Genomic DNA, 14,079 nt, shown 5'->3' with positions numbered 1-14,079 from the left:
CTTTTATTGAAATGGATCAGTTTCTACCTGGAAATTGTGACATCTATTGCCCTTTTGGACAATCTCTGCTGTGAAATAACTATTTTTATCTTAGAGCCCATTCTTTAAAATTGTGCTGTTGACATTTTTCTTATTCATTAGTAAAAGCTCTTTCTGTATTAATCTTCTGTCATGAAAGTTGCAAATATTTCCCCCATTCTATCATAGGTCTTTGACTTTGTTTTATACTCTCTTCTCATGCAAAAGTCTTAACTCTTTTAGGATCTACGTGTATTCTTTCCTTCCTTACCTAGAGCTTTCTGTCTTGCTTGAAAAGTCCTCTCAGACCCCTTCTGACACATACGCCCTCCTAAATTTCTCACTGGTTTTGATTTCTCTGAATTGTTTTTACTGTTATGCTGAAACAGAATATGCAAATGATCAGGATATTGGTGGGTCCATTCACCATGTCAACTGTGCTAAAGTCTGTGTACTGGATCTGTGTGCTCCTGTATAATTTCTGGATTTCACAGAAGTTCCTATACTCTTGAATCCACAATATTCAACACTTAGGTGTTATTGAAACCCTGGGCAAATTGAAGTGAAATGCTCTGGGAGAGAAGAGACGGGCAATCATTGTGCTTCTCTTCTCTACTCCTACTTCCCTTTGGTAAAGCTGAAGATGCACTGTTTGATAAATCTACACAACTATATATACATACACGTGTATATATGCACATATGCCTCAGAGACTGCTACATGTTCACCAAAACACATACTTTTCCCACACCAGAGGGTTGGAGATAACCCCCATTGAAGATTTTGGCGACTGCCACATTGGTGAAATTGTGTAAAATTAGGTGTCTAACCATCTGGGGCATGTGAAGACCTGCCCTCCAGGCTATAGGGAAAGTTGTTACATCTAGAGCTCCCTACGCATAAAAGATGGGCACAGTGTTTGTTGGGACTCTTTAGATTTGGAAGACAGCACATACTACATTTGGGAGTACGGCTCCCACAGTTTATTGATAACTAGGAAGCCTGCCAGTTTTGACTGGGGCCAAAAAAGAGTACTCTGCAACAGGTTCAGGCTTCAGTAAAAATTGCTCTGATCAGGCATATCTTCTGGTGAAAGATATATTCAAGTAGATAAGGATGCTGCGTGGAGCACCTGGCAATCTCAATAAAAAGCCATGGAGCAGACCTCTAGGTTTCTGGATCAAAGATACACTTCTATCATAGATAATTATATGTTGTTCAAAAAAGCAAGTCCGGCCATGCTTCTGAATCTTAATGAAGACTGAGTGTCTGACACGGGACATCAAGTGACATTGCAACTGGAACCGTCCATCAAGAGCTAGGTATTGTCAGAGCTACCAGGTTATAAGGTTAGGCAAGCAGAGTAACAACTCATCATAAGATAAAAATGGTCCATGCTAGATCAAGCCCAGGCAGATCTGGGAGGCACAGGTGAATTATATGAATCCATGACCCAGACCCTGTCACATACCTCTGTTGCACGAGAGCCTCTCCCACCACTCACATAAATGGCCTCTTATGAGGTTCCCTATGACAGTGATGGAGAAGGAAAACCCCAGTCCAAGTTCTTAAATGGCCTGTCGCAATTTGTTAGTATGCTGACCATCCTCCAATCTCACTCAGGGATGTGTCCATGAAAGACAGAGGTAGGAAAGTATCTCCACGTATGGGGTTCTTTTTAGGTCCCTGACCAGGCAATTAAGCTATTCATTCCTATACATATCCTTTCCTCAGACTCCTTCTAGTGGATGAACAAATCAAATTTTTTCCTCCCAAACCTCCCAAACCTCTCCAGCTGTTGGCTCTCCTGGACCAGTGGTCTTAAATTCCAATAGAAGGATGCATCTGTTAAACAACATATGAAGGGCTCTACCAAGCCAATGGTTATGGTTGATGGCTAGCTAGCTTCACATGCTGATAGACCACAGCAGGGAAAATTACTTCGCTTGCAAGAACAAATGACATGAGGTGCTAGGGCTACTGCTTATACTGGGAGCAGAGGCATATAAGTATGGAACTCAGCAGATTCACTGAGGTGCTCCTTGGGGCTTCCATGCCCACTGGTAACTGCAAGTGGAAACACATTAGCTGTGGCATGACAAAAGCATTGTAACCAGGGGCTCGGATACCTCAGTGATGAAGTTCTGAGTTAACCCACTGGGAAAGCAACTTACATCAGCAGAAATATTGGCCAAGGCAGAAAACAACCTCAAATGAGTGTTAGAGGAGGGAGATGACAAATATGCAAGAATATGCCACAATGCAGAGTCGGTGACAGAAAAAAAGTAGATTTTCTGTGTGGCGAGAGTGGATCTGAGTGGTGCATGAGGTGGACTGTAGCAGGTGCACTGCTCATGGCCTCTTTGGATGACTCAGAGGCCTACAAACCTTTACGGAACAATCTCTTCCCTGCAAGACCTTCTGCCTTTAGCATCTGTATCTCTGTCTGAGAGCTTTCTCTGGCTACAGGAGCTTGCCAGGCTGAACCTGACTGTACATGTCAGAGAACTAATGTCTGCCAGAAGCAAGCATCAAGTGATAGTGGGCAGTAGTTAGGAAAATGTGCTCTCTATTTCAGCTCTCAAAGGATTTTCAGCAAGCTGAGCCTCAGAAGCCAGCAGTCTCAACTACTCAATTGTACATTCTTTTGTTTTTTTTTAAGTATTTATTATTTATTTATTTATTTATTTATTTTTTATTTATTTCTCTTAAGGCATTTATTTATTAAAACGTTCTCTGCCAAGATTTCACATTAGCTAAAATTCAAATCTGTCTTTACATTTCTCTACTGAGGACTCCACCTCGGTGTGTGACATAAAAGCACCTTCTCCAGCAGTGAGTATCACCAGCGTCCACACAGTGAGCCCCACATGGTCAGCCTCTGTGTTCCCAGGTGATCCAACTAGATGTTAATACTGCTCTGCTATGGGGTAAAAGCTCCTAACTCAAACCCATTGGAAAAAGGGGTGAAACTTCTGCAAAGTGCACTTTAAGAAGAGGTTCTGTTTGCTCATGAAAAGAAACCAGTGAGTCCTCTAAGAATAATGAAAGGGGTATTTTACAGTTAAGCACATGATTTGGAGTGAAAAATTCGGATGTCACTCTGCTGGTCCAGGCTGTTAATACTCTTATTGTCCTCCTGTGGAGGTATCACATACCTCTGTTCATCAGGTATCACAAAGCCTTCATCTGTGGCATAGAGAATGTCCACGATCCTCTGCAATACAGGGTTGTTTTCCCCTTCGTTCTCCTGGCAAATCAATTCAATGTTTCTTAGCTTTCCAAAGTAGAAATCTCTTTCTTTCTCCAAGTCTTCGACAGTAAGTTTCAATACATTGACCTGCTGCATCAATTCAGCTGCTTCATCATCCCCATTGCCCACACCTGGATTCTTTCGCACCACACCCAGGCCAGCCTTAGGGGTTGCAGTAGTTCTGTGTGTTGCAGTGGGCCTCTGTGGAGCTGCCCTGCTAGAGCTGAGAGGTTTCTTCGGTTTGTCCAGAGCTGGAGCAACAAGGAAGAGAACCACCGCAGTTTCTTGACCTTGTCTGGCAGCTACAGGGTCATAGTCTTTTCCATCATAGTTTGCATCAAAAAACTTCTTGAACCACTGAACAAATTCAAAATTGTCCTGAAAATTTCCTTTTACTAATTTGTCCACAGGAACTGTTTTGTCAACACCCATTCACTTGAAACCTTCTTGTAGTATTTTGAAGTTCTGGATGTATTCATGCTCTAGTTTAGCCTGGAATTTCACTTTCTTCAAGGCAATGGAACCAGGGAATAGCATGTCCATAAACTGACAATAGGCAGCCCCTGAACACAACTGTTCAATCTTTGTCAGGTTCAGCTGCAGAGACTCATTGATCCAGGCCAGCATGTCATGTCGACTTAGGTTATCACTGGTGATGGACGTTGAGTGTACGTTCACTGCCATCTTCGGCTCTCGGCGGGACCACGTCCACTGCCTGTGCCCAGCTTCGGTTCTGTCTTTGTCTCGTTTCTTATTTATTTATTCATGAGGGAGGGAGTAGAGGGGAGAAGCAGAAGGAGAGGGGAGAAATAGGATCTCAAGTAGACTCCCTGCTGAGCACGGGACCCAAGGCAGGGCTTGATATCACAACCCTGAGATCATAGTCTGAGCTGAAATCAAGAATCAGATGCTTAACTGACTAAGCCATCCAGGTGTCCCTCAACTGCACACTCTTTATTTTCTTTTCTTCACTCTGTCCCCCTTTCACATTCCATCACTGTGCTTCCCAGAATCTCCTTCCACATACACTCTGTGCACCAAATCCTAATCTTAAGAACTCCCAGCTAAGGCAGTCAATGGGACAATACATACTAGTTTTTTCTCCTGTACATGTTAGAGGGATTTATTCTAGCTTATTTACGATTTAGAAACAAAGACAAGTTGATGACATTTTAGATGCTATCAAATTCTAAACCCTAATAAGTATTGGAGAGGCTAAAAGAACAGAGAAGAATGAAAGTTTTGGGAAGCAAATGAGATGAGATTTAATATAGATAAATGTAAGATAATGCACCTGGGGAAAGTCATAATCAGCATTAATTTAATGTGGGAGCCTGCAATTTGTGAAACAATCATACCAACAAAAAGATGGGGATAATAATGTGTAATAAAGTATGAATCGAGAAATGTGCTGCTCATTAGAAAGATAAAGTCGCCATCTTTCAGGGTGTAGATAAAATGTAATCAGACATGATTATGTCATTCCATGCACGACCTTTCCTGAGACAGAGCTAGAAATCAAGGTGGGTAGGTCAAGGTAGAGAAAGGAAGCAAAGTTAGGACTGAGACATGGAATCCAACTGAGTCTGTGAGGATTTCTGGGCTAATGGGGTTGAGAGCAAAAGCATATGCATTTGCTTATTTCTCTTTCATTCGATGAAGAAGGGTGTGCTGAGCAGAAGGAATTATATGAACAAATGCACAGAAATGTGTAGTAGAATAAGATGTATAACAATCACTTGCAACAACCTACCCAATATTCATGATTCCTTTCCTCCTTGATTGTCAAAGCAGGTTTGTTTGGAAGCCACAGAACCAGGTTGAGTGAGATACTCCCTTTTCCCAGCTTCCATTGCAGCTCAGCAGAGCCAGGTCACAGGTTTTGCTCCATGAGAATTAGAATTCTTTCCTCTGGTAACAATTGTTTTCCCTGATGAAAGGCAAGTAAGCACTTTCCCTCTACCCCTTTTTCGTGGCTTAAACAATGGTGGCACCCATCTTGTGATCGCAAAGGAAAGATGGAACCTCCATCCTTCAGATTTCAACCTATTCAGACAGGCTTCCCTGCCCACCTCCATGTGTACCCCATCCCACTCTATCCCTTCCTTTGTTTAATTACCTCACTGAATGTCTTCCAACCAGCAATAATTTCATTCATCTTTTAGTACACTTACTGTGTGCATGTTTCTCTCTCCCATTAAAGTATAAGCAGCAACTTGAGGCCAGGGGTGGTGTTAGGCACAGAGCAGAGCTCAATGAGCAGCCGTTGTTAAATATTCAAACTCTTAGAAGACAGGACCTCTTGTTTCTGAGCCTCCCCCACTTCCTGGTTCAGCACTGAGGACTGGCTGTCTTGTGGGAAGCTAGGCTTTATGACTTGCCTTTGCCCCCTCACAGCTGAGGGACCTCCACGTTTCTAACCATAGAGTGAGGATGAAGAGACCTGATCATCTCCTATAGTTTTTATTTTTTTAATTTTTTTTTAGTTAACATATGGTGCAAAATTGGTTTCTGGAGTAGAATTCAGTGATTCATCACTTATATACAACACCTAGTGCTCATCACAAGTGCCCTTGTTAATCCCCATCTCCCTTCTAGGTCATCCTCCACCCACTTCCCTCCATCAACCCTCAGTTTCTCTATCGTTAAGAATCTCTTACAACTTGTTTCTCTCTCTCCCTTTTCTCTTTCTCCCTACCCATATGTTCATCTGTTTTCTTACTTAAATTCCACATATGAATGAGATCATATGGTATTTATCTTTTTCCGTCTGACTTATTTCACTTAGCAAAATACTCTCTGGCTCCATTTGCATCATTGCAAATGGCAAGATTTCATTCTTGTTGATGGCTGAATAATATTCATATATATATCTTCTTCATCCATTCATCAATTGATGGACATTTGGGCTCTCCAGAGTTTGACTATTGTTGATAATGTTACTATAAACATTGGGGTGCGCATACCCCTTCAAATCTGTATTTCTGTATCCTTGGGTAAATATCTAGTAGTACAATTGCTGGATCATAGGTTCTATTTTTAACTTTTTGAGGAACCTCCAAACTGTTCTCCAGAGTGGCTGCACCTGTAGGTCTTTTAAAATCAAATAACTGATACACTAGTCTCTGATATCTCTAAGATTACTTCTGGTTGTAGAGTTATTAGAATTTTTTATTATGACCACTTCCCCTCCAGCAATAATAAGTTTTACATCACAACCCACTGTGTGTTCTTAATCAGAAACAGTATTGTCTTACATTAAAGAACCAAACAAACACTAACTTGTTTTCAGGACCTATTCATGGCTGGCAACCTGAAGTTCGAAAACCTTTGAGTTAAGACATTTTGTCCCATGCAACCCCTTATTAAACTATGCCATGCTTGGAAAAATATTTTTATTAGTGATAATAATAATGATGATGATAATAAATAACACATAACAATATAATTAAGTAGTAAATCTAATGTGTGCAGTTCTTCAGAGCCCAAAGAACCCCATCACACAGAGCGTCTCCTTTATTTATATTGTATCAACTCTAATGAGGGTAAACTCATTTTTCACATGCAAAAACTAGCTCAGAGGGCAATAATATGCCTAAGACCACTTTGCAAGCTACTGCTGGAGCCAGGGCTCAGACCAGGACTTTAAACAACTTGTTCAGACCTTTTTCTCCTCATTAAATGCCAATTAAAGATATGGATAATTTAGATGAATTGTATTTGTTGCTCTGCTACAGAAGCCTGCTCTTCTGCATGGCACAAACTAGACCTCCCTTAGACCCCACTCACATATCTCATATCTCCTTCGGGGCAGAATTAATCAGTCCTGGCTTTGCACTCCTGCTGCATGTTATTCTTACTTTGATTATAGCTCTTTCTAATGTCCCATTAATGTGTGCTTCCCATTTATAACTGTAATGCTTGGATATAGTGGGTGGTCATTAATTCATTTACAAAGTAACATTCATTGTACTCTGTGTTCTACATCTTGGCTGTGCTCTTGAGTACTTGCTGAATAGCAAGCTGAAATGCCTGGGAATATATTAATATTCCTCATTATCTGCCAATTTTGTGGGAGGAATCAGAATACACATTCTACAGCGAGAGTGTCAGATGATGGGGTTCTTCTAGTGGTTTGATGACTTTTGATGGGACCCATATGGATCGTGGTATCCACAGGAAATGTTACTCATCCCTGCACGTGGCTGCATAAGGAATTAACTACAGTGTTACCAGTAGAATTGTATAGTCAGGTAGACTGCAGATGGTGTGATGCTCAGTGAAGTCATCATCTGGGGACAGTGAAAGGGCAGATTTTTAATTTATGTGCTGGTGAAGACCTACAAAATGCAGGAATTATTACTCTGATACTGTTTCTTGAGCAGCAGGGATCAGATTGTATGGAGCATGCAGGGTTCTTTGAGAGAGTAGAGTGAAGGTTTGGGGGTCAGAGTGCCCTGTGTTAGGCTGTCCTTTCTTGTCCTTTCCCCCTCTTTTTTCTTCCCCCAATAATCATAGGTGTGACTCAGTGCTGGGTAAAACTACCAAGTCCTTGCTCTTCATGGAGCTTCTATTACAGTAGAAGACAGATAACAAGCATTTAAAAAAATATACAGTACTTTCAGAAAGAGATAATTACTATGCAGAATGTAGAGCAAGGTAATGGGTTAGAAGGTAACCGGGTGTAAGAAGGCGCTTCGTCAACTGGGGTGACTTCATTCTAGGAAGGCTTTCCAAGGAGCTGGCCTTGACACTACCACTTGAATGATGGGAAAGAAGGAAGCTATGCACACTCATTGAGGAATAGCAATTTAGGCCGAAGGGACAGCACAGGCAAAAGCTTATGGAAATAAGCCTGGTGGGTTCAAAGAACAGAAAGGAGATCGGGTGTTGCTGGAACAGATGAGGCAAGAAGGAGAGCGATAGGAGATAAGGTCACAGGAAGACTAGGGAGCTGGTGTTGTGCACACAGACCAGCTACCTAATTCATGGTGCCTGGTACAGAACAGAAATGCAGGCGTCCTTACTCCAAAATCCCTAAAGCTTCCAAGCCAGAGATAGCAGAGCACTCAACCAACTATGGGGCCTCCTGAGCACGAAGGCACAGGTCAGACACTCATAAAGCCAACATGTGTGTAGGCTGAGAAGCCACTGAAATTGGGGGCACACTGAACAATTCGCCCCGAGTCACTGGCTGCTCTGAAGGAGGTACAGCAGGGGAGAGATGGAAACAGGGAGACCAGCTGGAGGGTAGCCCTGTCTTCCCAGGAAGGAGGTGCTTGGATCCAACCTACCATGTCTTTTGGAGGTAGAAGCTTCAGGACTGGCTGGTGGGTTGAATGGTGTTTGAGGGGCAGATGGAACCTGAGGACATCTTCTAAGTTTTTGCTCTGAGCTGTCCAGTAGATGCTGATGTCCTTCGCTGTAACGGGAAAGACCAGGGGGCAAACGGGTGGTGGAAGAAATCAGAGTCCTTTTGGAACTCATGTCAAATTCAAGATGTGTATCAGATATCCAAGTGGGGCGGGCAAGCTGGAAGCGTGGCGCAGAGGAGGGTGGTAAGGACCAGAGGTGGAATCCACTTCGGCGAACGGATGCTGTGGAGACGAGCTGTCCGAGGACGACCGCATTCCGAGCTATCCACACTCCCCACAAACACGGGAAGCACGAGCTGCCGGGTCCAGTCCTAGCTCAGCCACCCTCGTCCCTGTGCCCTGGGGTACATTTCTTGGCCTCTTTGTGTCCACAGAATAAGAACCCACATGCACATCTCCTAGTTGCGGAGACTAACAAGCGTAATGTATATAATGTCCAGTGCAGAGCCTGGCACGTGGAAAGCCCCGTATGGATGGTGGCTGTGGGTAATATCCATGCAACATTCATGCAAATCAGCTTACCTATGAGATGAGATCAGTTTCCCTGAGAATATTGTGCTTATGGAAGTTTGGGATTCAAACAGAATGGGGTCAGCGCTGCAGGTGGGCAGGAAGTATTCACGACTCCCTCCCCCGACCCTTAGGAATATCAAGGATTTGACTTTCTTTAAAGGTAGACTCGGTTAAGGGGCCAGACTCTTGCATAAAAACTTCCCTTTTTTTTTCTTTCACATATTTGCTGCAGACTACCTCTGTTGTGTGCCTCGATTCTCCTTGAGTACAACCTTTGAAGGTCCCAGCTAAGAATCCAGACCACCCTGGCATATTAAAATTAAGCCAGAGAGGGTTTGGCTCCAGAAAGTACAAGATGGTCAGGACTACCTGGGATCTGATGTGGAGGTGCTGATTGCATCTGAAATCTGATAGATGAGAAACTCCCCCCCCCCAAAAAAAAGACCTCATGAACCAGGAGGAGAGGCCAGACCTGGTTTCCTGGAGAAGGCTGGGACATCCTACCTCTGCCAGCAGTGGTCCCAGCATCTCCTGCCGTCAAGGCTCTGACAGCTGTGCATGCTATCATCTTTATCTTAATTGCTTAAATTATGAAATGTACTAAAAAAGCACTGGGAATGATGAACATTCCCTCTGTCCCAATGTTTGCTTCATAAATTATTAAAAAGTAAAAGAAAAAAAATCATAAAATGGAAGTCCCTCATTCACTCTCCTTCTCTCCCAAGGTAATCAGGATCTAAAACTTGGCATATCGTATCAAACCATGTTTTTATATTTTGACTGTACATAATAGCTCTGCAAGCAATATATATTTTTGTTTTGTGTGTATTAAAGCGTCTGCATTTTTTTTTGTGGTTTGATACCAATGAATGTTTTTGTAATTTGATTTCCTCCTTCCACGCTCTGTTAAAAAATATGTTTTGTTCATTAATTTTCACCGCTGAGTAAGTAACCCACACATACATCACAATTCATCCATTTCTGTCTTGAAGGATAAGTAGGTTCTTTTCTTCCTTCTCACCCACTGTCACACAGCGTGCTGCTCGAGCGCCCCAGCCTGAGCACTTGTGCACAGCGCCAGCATCTCCCAGGGCGCAGGGCCCACGGGGCAGGAGAGTGGAACACGCTCATCTCCATTGTCACCAAATTCCATCCGCCTGCGTTCTAAGAGGCTTCCCTAATTTATGTCACCACCAGTGACTGTGAAAGTTGTCATTCTTCCATAGTCTCACAAATATTAGCTCTTCGCTCGCCTGTGGGGTCTGTCGTTTTTGTTTGATTTCTCTGATTTCTGGTGGGATGTACCCCTTTCCAGATACCCATTTGGCCAAGTCACCTTGGCTGGCTTTTTCGTACGTACAGCCAAATGTCATTCCTAACAGAGGCAGGCCTTTTTTGGCCCACGTTAACTGGCTTTCCAGGAATCACACCGGGGCTCAAAGAGGGAACTGGGGGTGGGGGTGGGGTGGGGAGTGAAGCAGAGGGTAGCAGGTGCCTCAAAGGACAAACTTTATCAACTTCACGATTTTGCCAGGGATGCTAATAAATGTTCCAATTCAATTTAATCCTCAGTTGTTCAAGATCAAACCAAACTATATTTCTCCAAATTTGGATCTGCTCTGCTGACCCGCGGCTCCTCCTCACTACCCCTTCCATGTGTGTGCTTGGAGGGACTCTGGGCATCTTGCCCAAAACCTTCCAGAGACTCTGTCTGGACTTAAGAGAAACCTCCATGCAGTTCAGTCCTGCAAATATTTATCAAGTGCCTACGATGAACAGCTCACTGTATTTTCCATCAAATAGGACATATTCCCTTTGAGAGGCAATTAACAAAGTGATTTTTAAAAGGAACAGATGTGTCACTGCCCACCTTTCTCTCCTGAGCAGCCCCAAACCCGAACAAGTGACAGTTTCTTCTCAGCTTCCCAGCCAGACTTGACTTTAAAGCGCCACTGACAGTCACCAGGAGGGGTCTGGGACTCTGCAGCCTTCTGCCCTGACCACATGGCCATATCCCTGCCTGGGATTCCCCTCAGGTGCCATCCTGCCTCTCTCTGCACATCATCAGGAGAGCTCCTGCCACAGACTTCAACCACATTTGGACGTTAAAAAAAACACAGATGGCATTGTGGTTTCAGGCTAATTGCAGCATATTTATTTGATAATCGATTCTCATTATGCACTCGTCAAAGGCTTATGGAAACCAGTGGTGGCTCCATCCCTATGCCTGTCAGGTCTGGTTAATAAAAATGGACACACACACACCCCTACCCCCACCCCCACCCCCCAAAAAAAACTAAAGAGAGGAAAATTGCTAGGCTAAGAGTGGTCTTGGGATCAGGAGGCAGGGGGTAAAAGGGAAAGAGCATTTCCAGGTGGTTAAGGTAAGACAGCTCCAAGCCTGATGGGCGGTACCTGCCCCAGGGAAGTTCTAGCTCTGCTTAGGGCCTGAGGCTCCCCAGATCAGAGTAGAGGAGCAGGGAAGAGGTGCCTAACCAGTCTCTGGCCTTCCCTACCCTTGACTTGGTGCCCTGCCCTAGTGAACTTCCCTACACAGGCTTTGCTCTTTGCCTTGGGGTATTGCACACACTGTGGAGCTGCTTTGACTCTGGCTCCCTCGGCTCCCTGGGCTTTTCCACCTTGCAATTGAATATAATCCAGAGGTTAAGAACATAGGCTGGAGACAGACCATGCACGTTGGATCCCAGGCCCACCCCTATTTGCCATTGTCTTGCACAGGTGGCCTGATGCTTTCCCAGTCACAGTGCACAGTGACTGCCAGCAATAGTCCACCATGGCTCTGATGACAGGGTCCAACCCTCCAGATTCAGAGATGCTATTTCCTTTGTTGCTTGTTACTTTTGCTCTAGTATTTCCCACTCTTTCCTATTCAAAAAAGGACTTGAGGCATCAGCTCCTTCCAACCTGGTGTCCCACTACAGGAGGCCAGTTGATGGGAACAGAGCTTGGGCCACCATTAAAGATGCAAGCTCTTGATTCTATATTGGGTCCCCTCAATCCAGCTGTGTGACCTAATCCATCCCTGGGATCCACCTCCAGTACCTCTGAGTGTGGGATCTTGGCTTTGAGCAACTCAGATTTCTTTGTTCACCTCCTTTCCACCCCACCTTCTTCCCATTCCTTTTCTCTATCCCCACCTCATTTCCCATCCACCATCTTTGCCTGTTGAGCTCACCATAGGATTGAAATGTTTTTCCTAGCCCCACATTTGTCTGAGCCTGTGGCTTCTTCTACAACCCACAGGGAGTTTTATAATCCACCCCAGGTTCTTATCTTCCATTTTATGGGTTGACTGATTAATTTATGAATGCATTCATTCTTTATTCTTTCATCAGGTATTTATTGCTGCCATTGTCATTCAGATTGGAGGTTGGAAACCAGAAGTATTACTAATAATTAGGGGATGACTGTCTCTGGATGAGCAGGAATCCATCTAGTGCAAGAGGAAAGTCACAAAAGAAATAGCAAAACAGCTCTAAAATTTCCAAATAATTTTTATTTACATAAGTTGTCTTATACTCCCACCTTCCATGTGACTTATTTATTATAACAATTGAATTTCACCTAATCTTACGAGAGGTCACCTAACTTCCCAGGGTTGCACAGCTGTTTATTAGCAGGAGTAGGAACTACACCCAGACCCTCTGAACTCAAACTTGCACTGTCTTTCCATTAAAAGACCTGCGTACAGTTGGAAGAGCCAGGGCCACTGGCAGGCTCGCAGTGGCTCCCACTGCCATTTGAAAAGGGCAAAACCATGCAGATGTTAAAGGAAACTAACCCCCCCCCACACACACACACACACACTGGTCTTCCCTCTTGCATTAGGTGAGTACAGAGTAAACCAGTTCTTGTAATCCCATGACGATTTCTTACCTCTGTATATAGATCTTGGAAGTCCCCAAGCCACCATCCTGAGCACATTGATAAATGAAGAGGTTTTACCATCAGCAGGTCACAAACAGACCAAGGGATGCAAGGAAATTGAAATCTGCAGGCAAGGATGGAGAGAGTGGATAGAGGCAGTCCAGAAGGCAGGGAAGTGCTGGGTGCAGCCTTTTTCCGACAGGCCCTGAAGAATTCTGGGCTGGTGACTATGTCCCTGCTTCTCTTCTTCACACTCCTCTGGGATAGAACCATCTGAAATGCTGCTTCTTGCTGTAGCAGCAGGAGTCCCAGTCCCCATGGAGGGTGGGCACTGGGGCCTGGGAATCCTGTCTGGGAGGTCCCTGTTTGGAGAGTCTGGAACTCTCAAGCTCCAGGGACGTTCCTGAGTCCAGCTGGCCCTGGGCTCAGCAGGCTTCCCTCCCATGTCCCTGCGCCCCCTGTCCTCAGCGCCCTCCTGCCATCCCCCTCCTCGACATTGCCACTCCCAAGACAACAGCAAGGGTGAGCCCCCAAGCAACTGCCTGTCCCCTGCTGCATTCAAAGGGGACCCTCTGAATGGACCGTGAAGGTCTTACTTCCCAATGAGAAAAGGAGGGTATGGATGAGAGAAGAGACAAATGGGGATGGAGGAGGACAAGCACTACAGAAGGTTGGACCCTGGGTTTTGCTCTGTGCTACTGATCCTGCTGGACTCCAGATCCCCATGCTCATCCTACTGGAAGTCCTTGTACATGACCTGAAGGCAAAATTGGGGCTCATTGATAGGGGAGGACAAGGAGTCCCAAGCCCCTATCATGTGCCAGAAGTTGTGCTGGGGTCATAACTGAGATTCATAGAATTCTCAGAAGAAGACTAAATCACCCCTTACTGTGCCCATTCTACAGATGAGGGAGGAAGAAGATGTGAAGCACACAAGATGGCACAGCTAGATGGTCAGCACCCAGGTCCCAGACTCCTCCAAGTACTCATTTCAGTGTCCTCTTGTCCCAGAGCTGGGGCCCTCTGACTAGG

The 14,079-nt window shown here is 44.5% G+C and overlaps 1 long non-coding RNA gene and 1 pseudogene across 6 annotated transcripts in view; both read right to left on the bottom strand.

The window, feature by feature from the left end:
• Positions 1–14,079, bottom strand: part of LOC111098563 — an 83,952-nt gene that overhangs the window by 57,553 nt on the left and 12,320 nt on the right. For 2 of the 6 annotated variants that reach the window (XR_005368756.1, XR_005368753.1), the window contains exon 2: positions 5,025–5,201. The exons of 2 other annotated variants lie outside the window; for them this stretch is intronic. This is a non-coding gene — a long non-coding RNA (uncharacterized LOC111098563). Of the gene's footprint in view, positions 1–5,024; positions 5,202–8,565; positions 8,694–10,122; positions 10,261–14,079 lie in introns of those variants that run through there. 2 more of the 6 variants (XR_005368754.1, XR_005368755.1) reach the window with 2 other exon arrangements.
• LOC607082 lies at positions 2,755–4,471 on the bottom strand (annotated as a pseudogene).

The sequence above is a fragment of the Canis lupus genome, chromosome 13 (assembly GCF_011100685.1).
Source record: "Canis lupus familiaris isolate Mischka breed German Shepherd chromosome 13, alternate assembly UU_Cfam_GSD_1.0, whole genome shotgun sequence".
Lineage (NCBI taxonomy): Eukaryota > Metazoa > Chordata > Mammalia > Carnivora > Canidae > Canis > Canis lupus.
This window is presented reverse-complemented; position numbering and strand designations above follow the sequence as displayed.